Source organism: Prionailurus bengalensis, chromosome E3 (genome assembly GCF_016509475.1).
Source record: "Prionailurus bengalensis isolate Pbe53 chromosome E3, Fcat_Pben_1.1_paternal_pri, whole genome shotgun sequence".
NCBI classification, from domain to species: Eukaryota; Metazoa; Chordata; class Mammalia; order Carnivora; family Felidae; genus Prionailurus; species Prionailurus bengalensis.
Genome location: NC_057357.1, coordinates 6,888,927 through 6,907,375, shown reverse-complemented (window position 1 = coordinate 6,907,375; position 18,449 = coordinate 6,888,927).

Below are 18,449 nucleotides of genomic sequence, written 5' to 3'. Positions count from 1 at the left end.
ATATATATAATTCTATATCATATATAAACATATATATAACTCTATTTTATATATAAATATATAGTTCTATATACATATAGTTCTATATTGTATATAAATATATATTTTAATTAAAAACAAAACTAAGAATGGAAAAATGATCCTACCATTCCAACACAACTATTTTGGATTGATTAATTATTTTTATTCTCAATGCTCAATGTAGAGTTTGAACTCAAGACCCTGAGGTCAAGGGTCCTATGCTTTACTGACAGAGCCAGCCAGGTGCCCCATCAACACAACTGTTTTTATGCTTGTGTTTTCCCTGCCAGTTTGAGTCCACATATACCTATTTTTTTAATCTGATTGAGATCAGCTTCTTTTTCAACATTTTTCTATTTTATTTTTTTATTTAAAAAAAAATTTTTTTTTCAACGTTTATTTATTTTTGGGACAGAGAGAGACAGAGCATGAATGGGGGAGGGGCAGAGAGAGAGGGAGACACAGAATCGGAAACAGGCTCCAGGTTCTGAGCCATCAGCCCAGAGCCCAACGCGGGGCTCGAACTCACGGACCACGAGATCGTGACCTGGCTGAAGTCGGACGCTTAACCGACTGCACCACCCAGGCGCCCCTTTTTCAACATTTTTAAATGCTACTTTTACCCCCTATCAGAAGACTGAAGTTGGGGGAAAGGCAGAAGGTGAGGTAGTTTACAAAAATATTTTGAGAAAACTTTTTAATGAAAAAAAGTTTGAAACCCTGTTGAGGTGAGTCATGGTTGCCCAAATGGTCTAACCTTGTTGGTTCAAAATACTACTAGCCTCTTTTCTCTCCTCCCAGTCAACTATTTTTTACTAAAATTGCATAAGAAAGGAGCATTTGTATTTTAAAGATACTGATACCAACTTGTCCAGCGAGGTTTAAAAGAAAAGGAGCTATGTGCTTATTGTACATGGCTTGGGTGCAAAGAGATGGTGTTAGTCACCTTCTGGCTGGGTGCCCATGTGCCTGAACTCCGTGTGTTGGGGTGACTGGCAGGGCAACAGAAAGGAGGAGTTAACTGACCATTTGTCAGCTTTACGATATTAAAGCTGAATTGAAACAACTCTGACTCTCTCGCATTTATGCCGAGTTTGTCATAGTTAGAAAAAATGGAATTATCTTGGTCTACCATCTACGATCTATAATTTATCTGCTGTCTATTTTCCTGAAACGTGGAGTGACCATGTTTAATGATAATAGCACATGAGATTTTAGGTATAGTAGCAAAAATAACTGAACCTGGAGTCATGAGCCATGGGTTCCAGTTCTGGCTTTTTTTTTCTTTAAGTTTTTATTTAATCTCTATACCCCACATGGATTCAAACTCACAACTTCAAGATGAAGAGTCACCTGCTCTTCCAACTGAGCCAGCCAGGTGCTCCCTGGCTCTTTGTTGAAATAGTTGAAGCCTGGATAAGTTCTGCAATTCCTCTGCTTCTTGATGCTTCATCTGTCAATTCTTTTCATTCCTTTGGGCTTCCAGTTTTCATCTGCAAAATATGTTGGGTTTGATAGTTGTATAATGTTCTTGTATATTTTATGTGCAACTCATACCAACCTTGAAAAGTGGGGCAAAAATGGTCATTGGTCTCCAATGAAAGAAACTGAGCTCACAAGACTATTCATCTTTTAATGCAAGATGTCTTGCATCGTTTAATTAGTGGTAGATCAGGGAATCAGGTACAAACCTTGATGCATTGTTATCTGCTATATACCAAATTCCCCCAAACTTAACAGCTTAAAAAAAACTTTATTACCATACACATTTTTTTGTGTGGGCCAGGGATCTGCAGACAGCTTAGCTGGTGGTTCTGGCTCCAAGTCTCATTAGATTACATTCACGCTTCTGTTAGAACTGCATTTTCATCTGAAGGCTCAACTGGGGGGGGGGGGTCATGCTTCAAAATTCACTTATGTCATAGGTAGTAGGTTCCATGGCTGTTGGCTAGAGACTTTAGTTCTCTATCACATGGGCCTCTCCACAGACTACCCAAATCTCCTGACCATGGGACAGCTTGCTTCTCCCAGAGCAAATGATCTGAGATTGTGTGCGTGGGAGAGAAAGCGTGCTCAAGACTGAAGCCATAGTCCTTTATAACCTAATGTCAGAAGTGATACATTATGATTTCTGCCATATGCTATTGGTTATACAGACTCACCCTGGTAGAATTTGGGAGGAGTTACACAAAGGTATGAAGAGTAGGAGACAGGGATCATTAGGAGCCAGCTTGGAGGCTGACTACCCCATTCTGCCACTCTACCATGTGCTCACATTTTAAAAGACATCATTCAGATGATAGCCTAGGGTCAGTGAAGTCTCAGCAAAGAAATAGAACAGATGAAAAACCAAATTGAAATTTTAGAACTAAAACATAATGGAAATGAAAAGTTTACTAGATGAGCTCAACAGCAGAATAGAGCAGACAGGAAAGAATTAGTGAACTTGAAGATAGAACAGTAGAAAGAAACCGTTAAATATCTAGATCCAACTACCAATTTACAGAAAATGAAGAAGACAGAGAAAAATGTTAAACTACACTTCAGAGATGCGATCAGCAAAATCCAGTCTGTGAGAAACTCTGGAAGACAACTCTATCTCCTCATTGAGTAAATTCCAATGAAAAAATTGTACACGAGGGAAACTTATACAGACTTAAAAGACTATTAACTATGGGGTGCCTGGGTGGCACAGTCAGCTGAGCGTCTGACTCTTGGTTTTGGCTCAGGTCATCATCTTGTGGTTTGTGGGTTTCAGTCCCATGTCAGGCTGTGTCCTGACAGTGTGGAAACTGCTTGGAATTCTCTCTCCCTCTTTGTCCCTCCATCATTTTCTCTCTCTAAAAATGAACAAACTTAAAAAATATTGACCAGCCAGAATTTGTGGATATTAGTTCTATTATTGCAACAAATGAATGTAAGAATAAATAAAACACATGACGTTTATGAGACAATTGGAAACTTGAACATTAAAGAAGTGTTATTTTTGATATTAAAGAAGTGTTAATTTTTTCAGGTTTAATCATGTTAAGGTTATATTAAAAAGTCCTTAATTTGGGGGGCACATGTGTGGCTCAGTCGGTTGAGCGTCCGACTTCAGCTCAGGTCATGATCTCACGGCTTGTGGGTTTCAGCCCTGTGTTGGGCTGTGTGCTGACACCTTGGAGCCTGGAGCCTGCTTTGGATTCTGTGTGTCCCTCTCACTGTTTCCCCCTCCCCTGTTCATGCTCTCTCTCTCAAAAATATTTTTTAAAAAGTCCTTAAGTTTCAAGATCTGTACTGAATGATTATAGATGGAATTATGTTCAAAATTTGTTTCAAAGTAATATGGAATGAGGGAAGTGGAAGAGAGAAATGGGTAGAACTGGCAATGTGGTAATGGCAGGTGGGGTTGGTGATTATTATGCCATTCTGTTTTTTTTTTCCTGTGAATATAGGAATTTCCCAATAATTTTTTTAAAAGCTATTATAGGGGTGCCTGGCTTGCTCAGTTGGTTGAGTATCTGACTCTTGATTTTGGTTCAGGTCATGATCTCAAGGTCGTGGGGTTGGGCTCTGTGCTGAGTGTGGAGCCCACTTAAGACTCTCCCTCCCCCTGCCCACCTTCTCCACTTGTGCATGCTCTCATTCTGTACAATAAAAAAAAAATGTTTTAAAAGCCATTATATTCTCTCACTCCACAAAGCTGATCGTCTGACCCTTCCCCACTCTGGGAGTAAACTGGAAGTTTGTTTTCTCAATTACGTAAAAAAAAAAAAAAAAAAGTCTCTGTACTAGAATATATTGGGCAAGGTTAAAAACAGATTCATGATGAATACAGGGGGATTAAGTAAATTGCATAGGGAATGGTGAGTCCCCACTTATCCCCATATCTCATTGGGTAAATGGAATGCTATCAGACAGGTGTATATCCTCTAGGCAGGAGCCTAGAAGATCTTTCTCTGGGAAATATGACCATCCCTAGAGGGAAAACCTAAAGACACTGACACTGTGAGTTCCACAAGGAAACAAGCCAGCTAGATTACCCCAAGGTCTCAGCACTTCTGATCAGCTTTTTAGTATCTCACTCTTAAATAGATCAAGAACCACAGATATTTAGGAAGATCTCTGACACGATAGAGACAAAAACAAATAGTGCTGGCAGGGGGTTTGAAAGAAAAGCCATGCAAGGGAAAGAAAATTGAACAAAAAATAATATTAGCATACTTGAGAGATACGATACTGCTTCCATGAAGCAAAAATAAGATTCTGTTTTTAAAAGGCCAAGATCAGGGGTGCCTGGGTGGCTCATTCAGTTAAGTGTGACTCTTGATTTCAGCTCAGGTCATGATCTCACAGTTGGTGAGACTGAGCCCCATGTCAGGCTCTGTGCTGACAGCGTGGAGTCTGCTTGGGTTTCTTCCTCTGCTCCTCCCCCTGCTCGCTTGCTCTCTCAAAAATAAACATTAAAAAGTCCAAGATCAAAAAGGACTCTTGGAAATTAAAAATGATGGTAGAAACGAACAACTCAATAGTAGGGTTGGGAGATGAAGTTGAGAAACTCTCCCATGCAGCAGAGCAAAAATGACAACAATCTAGAAAAGATGAAGTTATATGAATCTTGAAGTCTAGGCAATCCAAAATCTGAATAGAAGCATTTCAGAAGTACAGAACAAAAAATAATAGAGGATAGCAAATTATAAATAACTCAAAGCAGAAGTAAATATTTCCAAATTTAAAGGTTCCAATGAGTAGCCCAGAAAAATAGATTAAAATTAACCTGTGCCAAAGCACATCATTGTAAAATTTCAAAATTCTGGTGAAAGAAAAGATCCTACAAATTTCCAGACAGTAAAAACAAGTCATATACAAAAGATCAAGAATCACAATGCATTTCTCCTTACCTGCCAGTTAAGAAATGTTTTATCACCTCCATACGACACCTGGTCAGCTAATCTATTCATGGGAAAATCCTAATGGGAACACATAGATGTGTATATACAAAAAATCCAAACCATTTGTCCAGAAAAATTAACCCACGCTCCCATTCTTAAATATGCATGATCAGGCACAAGAAGAAAACCATCAAGATAGAAACACCCAAGTGAATGAAAAAACTGTCTGCAGGAAAAACAGACACAACTCAGAGAAGGTACGGCAATTGCTCTCTATATTCTCAACAGATTTGAGAAAACAGGGACTGTAACCATTGAGCAAGAAGCTATGAAACAGGAACAATATCAGAGATTAAATAATTATCAGGACAAAATTCATGGGAAGGGTTTGAAGATAAAGGCAAGGAAAGATTCCAGACTACAGACCAGAAAGGAACAAAGTATTGAAAAAGTTGGGAGAAGAATGAGGATCAGTTCAGGAGGACCACCATCAGAGTAACTGAAGTTCCAAAAAAAATAAACAAGTGAGAGGGAAAACACAGGGAAAGACATTATCAAAGAAATCATAAAAGAAAATTTATCAGAATTGAAGGAATCTCAAGGTTGAAGGACTAACTGAATGCCAAGCCGAATGAGAAAAAGACAAATATCTATATTCAGTGTTGTGAAATTTCAGACTACCAAGAATAAATAGTAGATCCAAACAATTTCCAAAGAGAAATATTATGTACAAAAGAATGAGAATCAGACTAACATCAGATTTCTCTCTGGGGACACCAAAGTGTAGAATATAATGGAACAATGCCTTGAAAGTTCTGAGGGAAAATTACTTACAAATGAGAATTCTATATTCATATAAGGCATAATGGTATTTTCAGATATAAACTCAGGAGGATTACCTTTCAAGTACTTTCTAAGTAAGCTACTTGAGAATGTACACCATCAAAAAAGGATGAAAACCATCTTACTTCCCCCATTACCAAAAAGAAAAACATAAGATACAAGAAATAATGCGACCAATGAGGAAGTCCAGTGAAATGCAATCTCAGGATCACAGTTGAACAGTGAAGCTAGAAAGCTGTTTGTTCCATATTAGAACAGAAAGGCAGCTCCAGGTAGAATGTTTTCAACAAGAGAAATGAAATAGATCTAAGTAATAGAATGATTAAGAAGTCAGATCATGTTCATGACTTGAAGAAAACATGTCTATTCCATCAATAAGAAGAAAATAAGACAATTAGAAATAACAGGTAAAAAAATTACATAAGAAACTCAAGGCCAAACAGGAAGCAAACAAAATGTGGTGTGATTTGAATCTTGATTCTGAAATAGTCAACTCATGGAACCAACAGACAAAACGGGAAAGTCAACTCTGCCTGCAGAAGAGAATATGAATGTTGTCGTCCTTGACATTGTCAGGGTTCAGCTGACAGATATGAAGGTGGGACAAGTGGAGCAGAAGGTACAGGCACCAATATCCTTACCTAAACATGGTGGGGATCATGCATTACATATGGGCTGATAAAAGAGCAAACGCGAGCCCCCCCAAATTTTTAAGTACAAATAGAAGAAGTAAAAATACAAAGCATGTACAAAAATGGAGGCAGGAGAAGGGAACTCCTTATCTTCCACAATGGGGAGCCTGATAATGTCTTAATTTTGTAAATCAAGAAATACCAGTGTAGGGGAACCTGGGTGGCTCAGTTGGTTAAGTGTCCAACTCTGATTTCCACTCAGGTCATGATGTCATGGTTCGTGAGTTCAAGCCCTACGTGGAGCTCTGTATTGACAGTGCAGAGCCTGCTTGGGCTCTCTCTGCCCCTCCCCTCCCTGACCCCGCCCCCCCATAAATAAGTAAGTAAGAAATACCAGTGTATATATATTATTTGTAAGAATATTACATATCTGGTAGTATATGTGTAGAAAAAACATTCTGGGAGACTATTCATCAAACTGCTAACCTCTGGCTACAGGAGAGGGAGAGTCCCAATTGTGTCATTGCTAGGGTTTTAATAATAATTAAAAATAAAAAACCTTGAAGACATTAGAATTGTGTATTCTCAAGGTGTGCTGCATGAATATGAATTTGAGTCCTAAATTCCTGAAGCATAATTCCATACAATGAAAGTCAGAGAAATGACTTGGGAGTTACCAGTAATAACAAGGCGTTTCAGCGTGTGAGTTTCTCTTCTCCAAAGTAAACACCCTTTCACTGGGTTTGGGTGAATTATAAATGGGAAAAGACTCCATATCTCTGATTTGCTTGTCTTTGATTTTTTTAATGTTTATTTATTTTTGAAACAGAGAGAGATCGTGAGCAGGGGAGGGGCAGAGAGAGAGGGACACACAGAATCTGAAACAGACTCCAGGCTCCGAGCCGTCAGTACAGAGCCTGATGCGGGGCTCGAACTCACAAACTGTGAGATCATGACCTGAGGTGAAGTTGGATGCTCAATGGACTGAGCCACCCAGGCACCCCATGATTTGCTTGTCTTTAAAAAATGTGATTGTTTGGAAAACTTTTTAAGTGTTTTTTTTTTGGGGGGGGGGGGCGTGCAGGGCAAGTGGGAGAATCATAACATTTGACAATTAGCAAAACTATGGGAACTTTTATTATTTATAAAGTGTGGTTACTACCTACACATTCAGGTGAGTAAATTCATGAAGGAAACCAAAGTCCTTCTCTGGAAGCCTGCAGGCTTAGATACAAATAACCCTAGATTAAGAACAATTATTTAAATGATACTTTCACCAAGGGTTTTCACAGATAACATCTCCCATACCAGTAATTCTTATAAAAACAGCATGATATTGGGATTGTATCTATTCTGTAGATGAAGAAATTGAAGTTCAGAGACAGACTCACCCATGATCACATAACCAGCAAATAGGAGAGTATTTTAAGACCACTCTGCTGAAGCCAGATTCACTCCCAGTTGTATCCCGAATGTGGGGATTGCTAGGGAATTAATCGCTCTGGGTTTATCCTGGTTCTTATATGCCTTGGGTTCTTAGTTCTCTGTGCATTTTGAGGAAAGGAAACTCTAATGACTGTTAAATTGTGGTATGTCTCTAGTCTTAAGGAAAGGTAGGGAAAGTAACGTTTGGGTGATCAAGATATTAGAATCCAAAGGAGGTTCGAAAGTGATTTTGTTTGTTTGCTTGTTTAGGACCCTCCACCATCCCTGGTGGAAAGGTAAAGACACAGATGCAGACATGGGAGGCTTGAAAGTGACTTTATGGGGCTTCTCTAGAAGGATTTCCAAGGAATATACCTACCCTAATAAGCTGGTGTGCTCTAGATACAGGCTTGCTTTCTCTTTGCCCACAGCCATAAATCTGGCTTCCTAACTACAGGTACTCTTCTGTCAAAACCCCAGGATGTTCTAATCTGACTGACCCTAAGGTCAAGTTGGCAACTCTGTCTTTTGAACTTGCAGGCCAATTCTTCCCAATAAGAAGAGAAATGGCTCTTTGGCGAAACAACCTAGTGCTACCCCGTTGCTGTATTTCAGGCACTGGAACATTCACAGCTTTCCTAAGTCATTGATTGTTGGCACCAATCCCCAAACCCCATTTTCCCTCCTGCTTACATAGGAATTATTCTGCAAAGGATTGCATTCAGAGCATGGAAACTCCTTTAGGGGAAGGAGGCATTAACTGATATGTTCCATTAAACATCTCTAATGATACTTAGCTCTACCCTTTTTCCATGGGAAGCATTCTCCTCCTAAGAACAGCCCATTATTATCAAAATATTCCATTCAGATGCAATATAGTTTATTTGGGATAACAATATCCCAATGTTGTTAGATACATCCCATAACAAGCCTCTTAATCTTCATCAGTGAGATGAGAATCCAACCATAATTCACAAATGCAACCGTAGTAAGTACAGTTTTTCTCCTTTGCGGCTAGTGCTTTCCTTAGAATAAAACTGTATTCCCATTTGATTCCAAAGACTCTCACTTATTAGAGAGAGGCTTGGCAGCCCTGTCCTGTGCTTAGTTAAGACATCACAGACTTTGCTCGCTGAGCAAACAACAATGTCTAAATTGATTATACCTCTAAGTGACAACCTAAGATGAAAACTCACAGCAGAAATAGATGTGGCTTGTTGAGAAAGCTGCTTGAGTCCTTCAAAAAGCTAAGGTTTAGGGGTGCCTTATGAGAAATAAAGTTGCCAATCATACATCCTGGGTATAAAATTTAAACTGGTGATGCTCCTGAATTAATCACTGTGAATTTTTGAAACTCTTTAGAAACTTGCTGCTTAAGGTATATGGCAAAAACACTCAACAAGCAAGTCTCCTTCCACATCCATCCAGGTGAAGCAGCCAAACCCTTGCCCTAGTCTACTGATACCAACAGCATATTGGTGTCCACAAGAAAGGGAAGCCTTTCTTCTGCCCCATTCATACATTATTTGCTTATGTGATGGTCTCCACTACCAGAGGTGAGCCACAAAATGCAGGGAAAATACCTTTTTGACCTTTAAAAGTTCTTTGCCAAACAACCTGATTCAATAATGGACAAAGAACTTGAATATACATTTTTCCAAAGAAGACCTACAAATGGCCAACAAACACATGAAAAGGTGATAAATATCATTAGCCATCAGGGAAATGCAAATCAAAACCACAATGAGATACCACTTCACAGCCATGAGGATGGCCACTATCAAAAACCAGAAAATAACAAGTGATGGTGAGGATGTAGAGAAATTGGAACCCTCATGCACTGCTGGTGGGAATGTCAAGTGGTGTAGCCATTATGGAAAATAGTATGGTGATTCTTCAAAAAATAAAATTAGAATTGCCATATGATCTAGCAATTCCATTTTGGGTATCTACCCAAAAGAATTGAAAGCAGGGTCTTGAAGATCGATATTTGTATACCTGTGTTCAAAGCAGCATTATTCACGATAGCTAAAACACGGAAGCAACCCAGATGTCTATCAACAGATGAATGGATAAAGTGTGGTCTCTCCATGCCATGGAATATTATTCAGCCTTGAAAAGGGAGAAAATTCTGGCACGCTACAATGTGGATTAATCTTAAGGATATTATGTGAAGTGAAACAGGCCAAAAAGATAAATATCGTATGATTCCACTTATATGAAGTCTCTCTAGAATTGTCCAATTCCCTGAGACAGAAAGTCGAATGGTGATGCCCAGGGGCTGGAAAACAGGGAGAATAGGGAGTTGTTGAATGGATACAGAATTTGTTTTACCAGATGAAATGAGTTCTGGAGATGGATGATGGTGGTGGAGCACAACATTATGAATGTATCTAATACCATTGACTTTACAATTAAAGGTGGTTAATGTGGTAAATTTTATATAATGTATATTTTGCCACAATAAAAAAAAATTGGGGAAAAAAACCCTGACAGCTGATATCCAAGCCACACAACAAATGCCTATAAATCAGTAAGAAAGGCAGAAAATCCCACAGAAAAATGAACAAAGAAACCCAAAACATTGCATATGTGCTTTGCTAAAGGGATTCCAAATAGCCAAAGTAACACCCTATTAGTAATCAGGAAATGCTATTTAATATTATGTTCATATTAGTCAAAATATGGCTTAGCATAATGTTTACATTAGCCCCAAAGTGGAACATTCAAATGCCCATGAATGGATAAATTGAAGTGTATTCAAAGAATACTATGCAAACAATAAAAACATGTGGACTATAGCCACAACACAGTAATATGGATGAATCTCAGTGTTGAGTAAAAGAAAGAAATCAGACACAAAATAGCACCTACTGTATGGTTCCATTTATAGAAAGTTCAAAAACAGGCAAAAGAAAACTATGCTTAGGGATTCATAATTAACAGAACTATGAATAAAAACAAAGAAATTATTATAAGAGGAGAATGGTTACCTGGAGAGGAGGCTGGGAATGATTGTAATCAGGAGGATGAATGCAGGTGTCTTCTGGGGTCTGGAGATGTTGTTTCTTTACCTGCTGGTGACTATCTAGGAGTTTCACTTTTCCATACGTGTGTTGTATTTTACAACGAAAATGTTTCTAATAATTTTATTGTTTAATGTTTATTTATTTTTGAGAGACAGCTCATGAGCAGGAGAGGGGAAGAGAGAGAGGGAGACACTGAATCTGAAGCAGGCTCCAGGCTCTAAGCTGTCAGCACAGAGCCTGATGCGGGGCTTGAACCCATGAACCATGAGATCATGACCTGAGCCGAAGTCAGATGCTTAACTGACTGAGCCACCCACGTGTCCCCCAACAAAAATGTTTCTAATAGCAGAAAAAATTCCTTGCACATTAGCACATTGCATGGCACACTGAATTTCCTAATAAATGTTTGCTTATATCCTACAGTACAATAAAGAGGAAAAGTGAATGTATACTATAAATCGGTGCATACAAATGACTAGACCGTGTTTTCTAAAATATCGTTCCTGGGAAGAAAAAATGGGCATCGTCGAGCTATTCTATGGCTTAAGCCCCACCACTCCCCCATCCCTCCAGGGAGATCCTGGGCAGACAGACGCTTGATGCAGTCTAGAGAGACGGATATATGAACAAAGAGTCTGCTTTAAGTACATGGACAGTTCTATGGACGGGCACTGAAGAAAGCGTGAACTTGGATTGGAAATAGCTATCCTCAAAAATCTTTATCACGTTCACTAAGCAGGAATAGAAGCTAATAATTATATAAGCATCCCTCCCTCACACAAACCAGAACCGCAAATTAACTTAATTTGTTTACATGAATGCCTTTAAATAATGAGGTACACAGCTCCCGCCCCTTTCTTGGTACTAGGAGAATCTTTGTCACATTCATCTGTACTCGTTTCTATTTTTTGCACAATCAGGGTAAGATTAGAGCCTTGCCGGATCTCGGCAGAAAGATGAGTTTGATTCAGACACTGTGCAGAATGCAGAGAGAGCAGGGATTTGGTTACTGGTTCAGCGCATCTGGAGGATCGGGGAATTGGGGCACCTCCTTGCCATCATAGACCATGGTAAATGATCGTCACAGACTACAAGTCTTTTTTTTTTTTTTTTTTGATAATTAGTGCAAGAGTGTGCGATTTGCGAATTTTCCAATTTGTTTTAAATCATAGAATTCCTTCTGCCTTTCCTCTCGTTAGGTTTCTTCTGTCTTCACCTTAGAGTCAGTGTGTGCTTGGGGAATCAAAAACCAAACTCTAAGTTATTGGTATCAGTTTAATCAAATCATATCAAACATTAGTCTGCTGCCCTCCCTCTCCCATCATGTTCATGAGGCAGACATTAGCCATGTAGGGGTTGTTCAGTTCCCTTCCTGTTAGGGAGAAAGCCCTCCTGTGCATCGTTTGGGCACGAGGTGGTGGCTCAGTTTCCCACTACAAAAGTAACAGTGGCTTTATCTTCCCTTCTCGCTATCCCCAGGCAGCCAGGGCTTGGGGCCTGGTTTAGACTTAGCCAACCGGGAACGCCTTCTGGTGCTTACAATCTTGAGTCATAAGGACAGATGGCATTAATTCCTAGGGGAGCATTAATTCTAGGGGTGTCGTCCTGGCCATACTGTTTCTGATTAAGAAAAAAATCTGCTCCTTGGCTGTTCAGATGTGTTGATCACTGCCCATTTTCCATCATAAAATCTAGCAAGGATTCTGTGACCTCCCTGAAGCTCTTTACTAATATATCCCATTTTTGCTTAAGTTACCTATAGTAACTTAAACAACCTATAGTTGTTTTTGACATTGTGGCCCAAATACCTTTGCTTTGGATTTTGCACATCACTGCTGTCTTCCTTGAGTTAGAACAAGAGGAAGGTAATTGTTTGCCTTTCACAGTGGTTCTCAAACCCAAGCCTGCATCAGAATCACCCCAAGGTTGGTTCAACCGTGAATTGTTGAACCTACCGTCTGAGTTTCTGATGTAGTAAGTCTGGGGTGGTGCCTGAGAATTTGCATTTCTAACAGTTCCCTGGCAATGTTGCTTTTTGGGTGACCATACTTTTGAGAACCAATAGCTCAGAATATAGTGGAGCTTCCTCTAATTCTGTCCAAAAGCTAGCATCAATTTTTAGCCAATAAACAATGATTCAGGGTCTTACTTGGGAATCCTTTTGTTTTGTTGATTTCTCTGGTTATTGTTGCTTAATATATTACAGATGAGCTACAACAAACCTAGGGAATATTTATCTTATTTTTCTAGACCAATAGAAATCATGAGATTTTTAAAACCATTTTTTAACGTTTATTTTATTTTTGAGAGAAAGAGAGCACAAGCAGGGTAGGGACAGAAAGAGAGGGAGACACAGAATCCAAAGCAGACTCCAGGCTCCGAGCTGTCAGCACAGAGCCCAATGTGGGGCTCAAACCCATGAAGTGTGAGATCAGGACCTGAGCCAAAGTTGGACACTTAACTGACTGAGCCACCCAGGAGCCCCCATGAGATTTTGAAGGAGGAGTAGATCAGAAGTCTGGACATCACCTTTGTTTATTTACGAGAAAAATGTCATGTCTGAATTTTTTACAATGAGCTTATTCTTAATAGTGTCTTAACTACTTTTATTAGGATAGTCAATTGTTTAAAACACTGCTCATTTAAGTGGGAAGCACTCCATAGACAAAACTGTATTAAGAAAAAATTTTTTTAATGTTTTATTTATTTTTGGGAGAGAGAAAGAGAGAGAGAGCGAGCATGAGTGGGGAGGGGCAGAGAGAGAGGGAGACACATAATCCAAAGCAGGCTCTAGGCTCCTAGCTGTCAGCTCAGAGCCCCACGTGGGGCTCGAACTCACAAACTGCAGGATCATGACCTGAGCCAAAGCTGGATACTTAACCAACTGAGCCACCCAGGTGCCCCATAAACGACATTTTAAAATGTATAATAGCAGTTCATTTTCTCATGTTCACTTTGACCTCAGCTGTTTCTGAACATAGACTGTGGGGTTCAACTAGGATCTTTAAAGAAAGACTTTAGAATTACATTTTTCTAGAATTGTCCTTAATCCCTTGGCTGCATATATTTGAAGAAATAATCTAAATCTCAAATAATTCCACAGCCATGAAACACAACTACACACCTATCAGGATGGCTAAGAGGAATAATAGTGACAATGCCAAATGCTGGCAAGGATGCCAAGAAGCATTGCTTGTAGAAAAGTAAAATGCTACAGCCACTTGAGTTTAAAACACTAAACTTGTAATTTCCATATGACACAGCAATTGTACTCTAGGGCACGTATTCCAGAGAAATTAAAACTTATGTTCACGCAAATGCCTGCACATGAATGTTCATAGTAGTTTATTTGTAATAACCAAAAACAAGAGTTAGCCTCCAAAGGGTGAATGGTTAAACATTCATGTATTAAAGGTAATACATCCAAACCATGGAATAGGGCTCAGTAATAAAAAGGAACAAACTACTGAAACATGTAACAACTTGGATGAGTCTGCCAGCATTATGCTGAGTGAGAAAATTCCATTCGAAAATTCTACATTGTATATGATTCCCCTTATGTAACATTTTTGAATTGACAAAATTTTAGAAATGGAGGATAGTTGTTGCCAGGTGTTGGGGGGGTGGGACAAAAGGTGGGGGTATAAAAGGACAACATGAGGATGGGAAGGTGTTGGAACTATTCAGTATTTTGACTGTGGTGGTGGTTACTTGAAACCTACACAGGTGTTAAAGCTGTGTAGAACTTAATACACACACACACCAGTCCAGGTAAAACTGGGAAAATCTGAGTATTAATGGATTGTATCAATGTCAATATCCTGGTTGTGATATTATATTACAGTTTTGTAAAATATTACAATTGGGGAAACTGGGCACAGTACACAAGAGATCTCTCTATATTATTTCTTACAACTGCATGTCAATTTACAGTGATCTCAAACATTTTTTTAATAAACAGTTGTATTAAAAAAAAAGACCCTACCAATGATAATAAACCCTGCCAACGATATTACCCTGCATATTGGTAATATTAAGCTTAGGGTGTAATTTAGAGGAAGATCCTAAAGACTTCTCCTTTTTATGCAGAGAAACTGCATAAAAGAATAAATAAATGTGCTAATTAATCATAAATTTTGTATATCTGATTGTTTTAAAAACTTAATGTTTAGGTGAAAAGCAAAAGAGGCCTAGATCCTAGATATAGAAAAGACCTTAGGAGCACCTGGGTGGCTCAGTTGGTTAAGCATCTGACTTCAGCTCAGGTCATGATGTCACAGTTCATGGGTTCAAGCCCCGCATCGGGCTCTGTGCTGACAACTCAGAGCCTGGAGCCTGCCTCAGATTCTGTGTCTCCCCCTCTCTCTCTGCCCCTCCCCCACTTGTGCTCTGTCTCTCTCTTTCAGAAATAAGTGTTAAAAAGAAAAAGAAAAAACACAACACCAAGACCTTAAGGCTGGTCTGATCTAGCCACTTGCCACAGAGGCACCAGCTCAGGTATAGCAGTATGCTCTCAATGGGTATTTGGTATAGCCACCAGGGATCCTTTGCATAATAGCCTCAATTTCCCTAGGGTAATAGTACTACCAAGTTTGGGGGAAAGATTAGCATATGTATTTTACCTGTACTAATCAGAACTACCATTTACCATGTGTCTGCTCTAGTAGACTGTTAAATCTACATCTAATTTAAACCTCACAATAACTGTGGGTGAGAGGCATTATTATCTCCATTGTACAGATGAGCAAAGTGAGGCTTGGCAAATTTAATGAACCCGCTCTGGCACCAATTGGTAACGTGGTGGAGCCAGGATAGAGTGTGGATGTGTGTGGGCCACAGCTCTGGGGCACTTATTCCAGAGAAATTAAAACTTTTTAGCAAGAATACCCGCTGCCTTCAAAAGGGGCTACCCCTGTATTGGCTCCTCAACACCCATAAATGGGGTATTCCCAGTGTGATTTGCTTGATCATTTCCTTTAGGAGTTCTTAATCTAGGGGCTGTGGGACCTTACAGGGCCCACAAATTGGTTTCAGGAGATCATGCATGAACCACTGAAATTGGATGTAAAATTTGGTGCAGAGTTGCACACATGAATTTGGGGGAAAGGATCCATTATTTCCACCAGATTCCCTGAAAAGGTTTGGGACTCCAAAGACAGGTTAAGAACTACTGCATCGTTGGATCCAAAGAGAGATTTTTTTTTCCTCCCCCACTGGAAAGCGTTTCAAATGCCCAATAACACCGACAAAGGCGAGTGATACATTTGGGAGAAATAAAATGAGCTGCCAAATCCTGCAAAGAAAGCAGGGTCAAAACTGCTCGTTTGTAAAGGCATTGCAAAGAGGATCCTTGAAGACACTCACCAAATTTCATCTCTGTCTCAGCAGAATTGTTAAGCATTTCCCATCTATTTGTTCCCGATGTCTTTAGAAGATAGTATTTTTGACAAATTTGATACACGATCAAAGGAAATCAAGGTACCTGAAGTTCAATATAAGGGCTGGCCCACAGGCCTAGCCCAAAATTGTGGCTGTTGAATTTGACATGGGCCAATACCTTTTATCATCTTTGTCAGCTTTTAATAGAGTCAGGTGTGAGGATAGAAGATACGGCAGCTGTGTCACTGTCCTTGTGCCGTGAACGGTTGGAGAAAACATTTATTTTCATGCCTCTGTGCCAGCCCCTCCCTCTGCCTACAATGTCTTTGCCCGACGAACTTGGACACTGTGTTTAGGTCCTAGATCAAGGTATTCTGGGACTCTTCTGTGATCTTCCCATCTCCCTCCTCCCAGGTAGAACGGTCCTGTAATCAATGTTCTAGCCCTCGGTACACACCTCTGTCACTGTGTCCTTGTCAGCTGCTCCTGTCTGTTTCATCCAGTCCACTGAGCCTCTGAAATGCTACAGCTGTGACTTATTTATTTTGTATTCCTTGTCCCTAACCACATAGTAGGTGGCTGGTGTTTGCTGATGAATAATACATTAGCTTCCAGTTAGGAAAGTCTTACTAGTGCAGGCTGTGTTGAAAGACACCATTAGGTGTAGCTGGTTAAATGACAACAGCAATTACTTGTTAATGAGTAAATGAAATGCCTTTCAGTAACCTCCAGAAGTGACCTCCTGCCTCAGGTGTTAGGGAAACAAATGATCAGGAAAAGGAAGGCCCAGACATCTAGGCAGGTGAGAAAACAGGAAGGTTAAGAAATGGAAGGATTTTAGGTCAGGAATAGTTGGGGATTAGAACAGGGGCCACCACTCAGGTAAGCAGAGAGAGAGAGAGAGAGAGAGAGAGAGAGAGAGAGAGAGAGGTTTAGCTTGGTTGAGAAAGAAGGGACTTCTTGAATGTGGGAATGAAAAGAAGGGTGAGATACTGGGGTGGACTGAAAGAAGAATGGAGATCACTTGGAGGTGAGGATTAGAGACTCTGAAAGGATTTATTCAGACCCCAGGGACTCACTCATAGTGACAATCGCCTACAGAGAAACTGCTAGATTCTGGGACTACTGCTCTGTTGCTTAAACATAGCTTGTATTCTTGGATATTTCACTAGAATTATTGAACGTTTGAGCTGCAAGTGGGCCATAGAAATGATCTAGGCCTGTCTTTTTATTTGAATGACTGAGACTCAAGAAGCAGCTTTGAATCCAGCCCAGCACACACTCCCCTCTCATTGGGCTCAGCCAATGAGCCCATGCAGGGGGGCATGTCAAGGGGCGCTAGAAAGAGGGCTCTAGTCTGAACTGTGACTCCAGGAAAATTCCCTGGCTGCAATGGCTCAGAGCCTGGTTTCCTTAAGACACAAACCAAATAAAGGCTTTCAAAGAATTAGGTAGTTGGTCAAAAACAAATTTGGTAAACACGCCCAGCTTTTCCTCTCTATTAACATAGTATTTCCTCTCCATTACAGGTTAACAAAGAGAGGAGTTTGTTGGAGAAAGCCTAACGAGATTTAGTTCTACCCTGCCACTCGGGAGGAGGGGAAATGTTAGCTTTTAGTCCTACTGTGCAAGTCTGATAGGGGGAAGCGTTAGCGGAAGGCAGGCTGTAAAGCTGCCTTTGTGTTGGGTTGAATTGTATGCAGATTGGATAATCACAAACATCCACCTCTCAACTTGATCCTTCTCTCCCATCTTGTTTACCGTGGCCATAAATGACACTTCCTGCGATTCTGGAGACTTTGTCATGGGTCAATAGAGCGCACTAGTTGCACAGAACACACCTAGGGGACTGTGTCTTTGAGAAATCTCTCCGTTGAAAGTGCATTATTTAAAAGCCCTTTGCTCAAAAAAAAGTGTTGCATGACTATTTGTGCAAGGTGCTTGGTGTAGTGACAGGCCACGGTTTCACGTAATCCTCTTTTCAATAGCTATCGGGGGCCCCGAGGCTTGAGACACAGACCTGGAAAATCAATTCCGTCCGCATCTGCAAACCCGTTCCCTCGGAGAATGTGGCGAAGACCGAGGGTAACGGCTCGCGGGCCCAGGCGGACCCGGTTCCTCTTTCCGCGGGCCTCCAAGGCGCGCTCGACTCCCAAGTCCCGAACGCCTTCGCTCATCTCCCAGCGGGAAGACGCGGGAAGCCGGGGGCCCCGGCTCCCAGAGCCCGCGCGCCCGAGGCTGGGCCG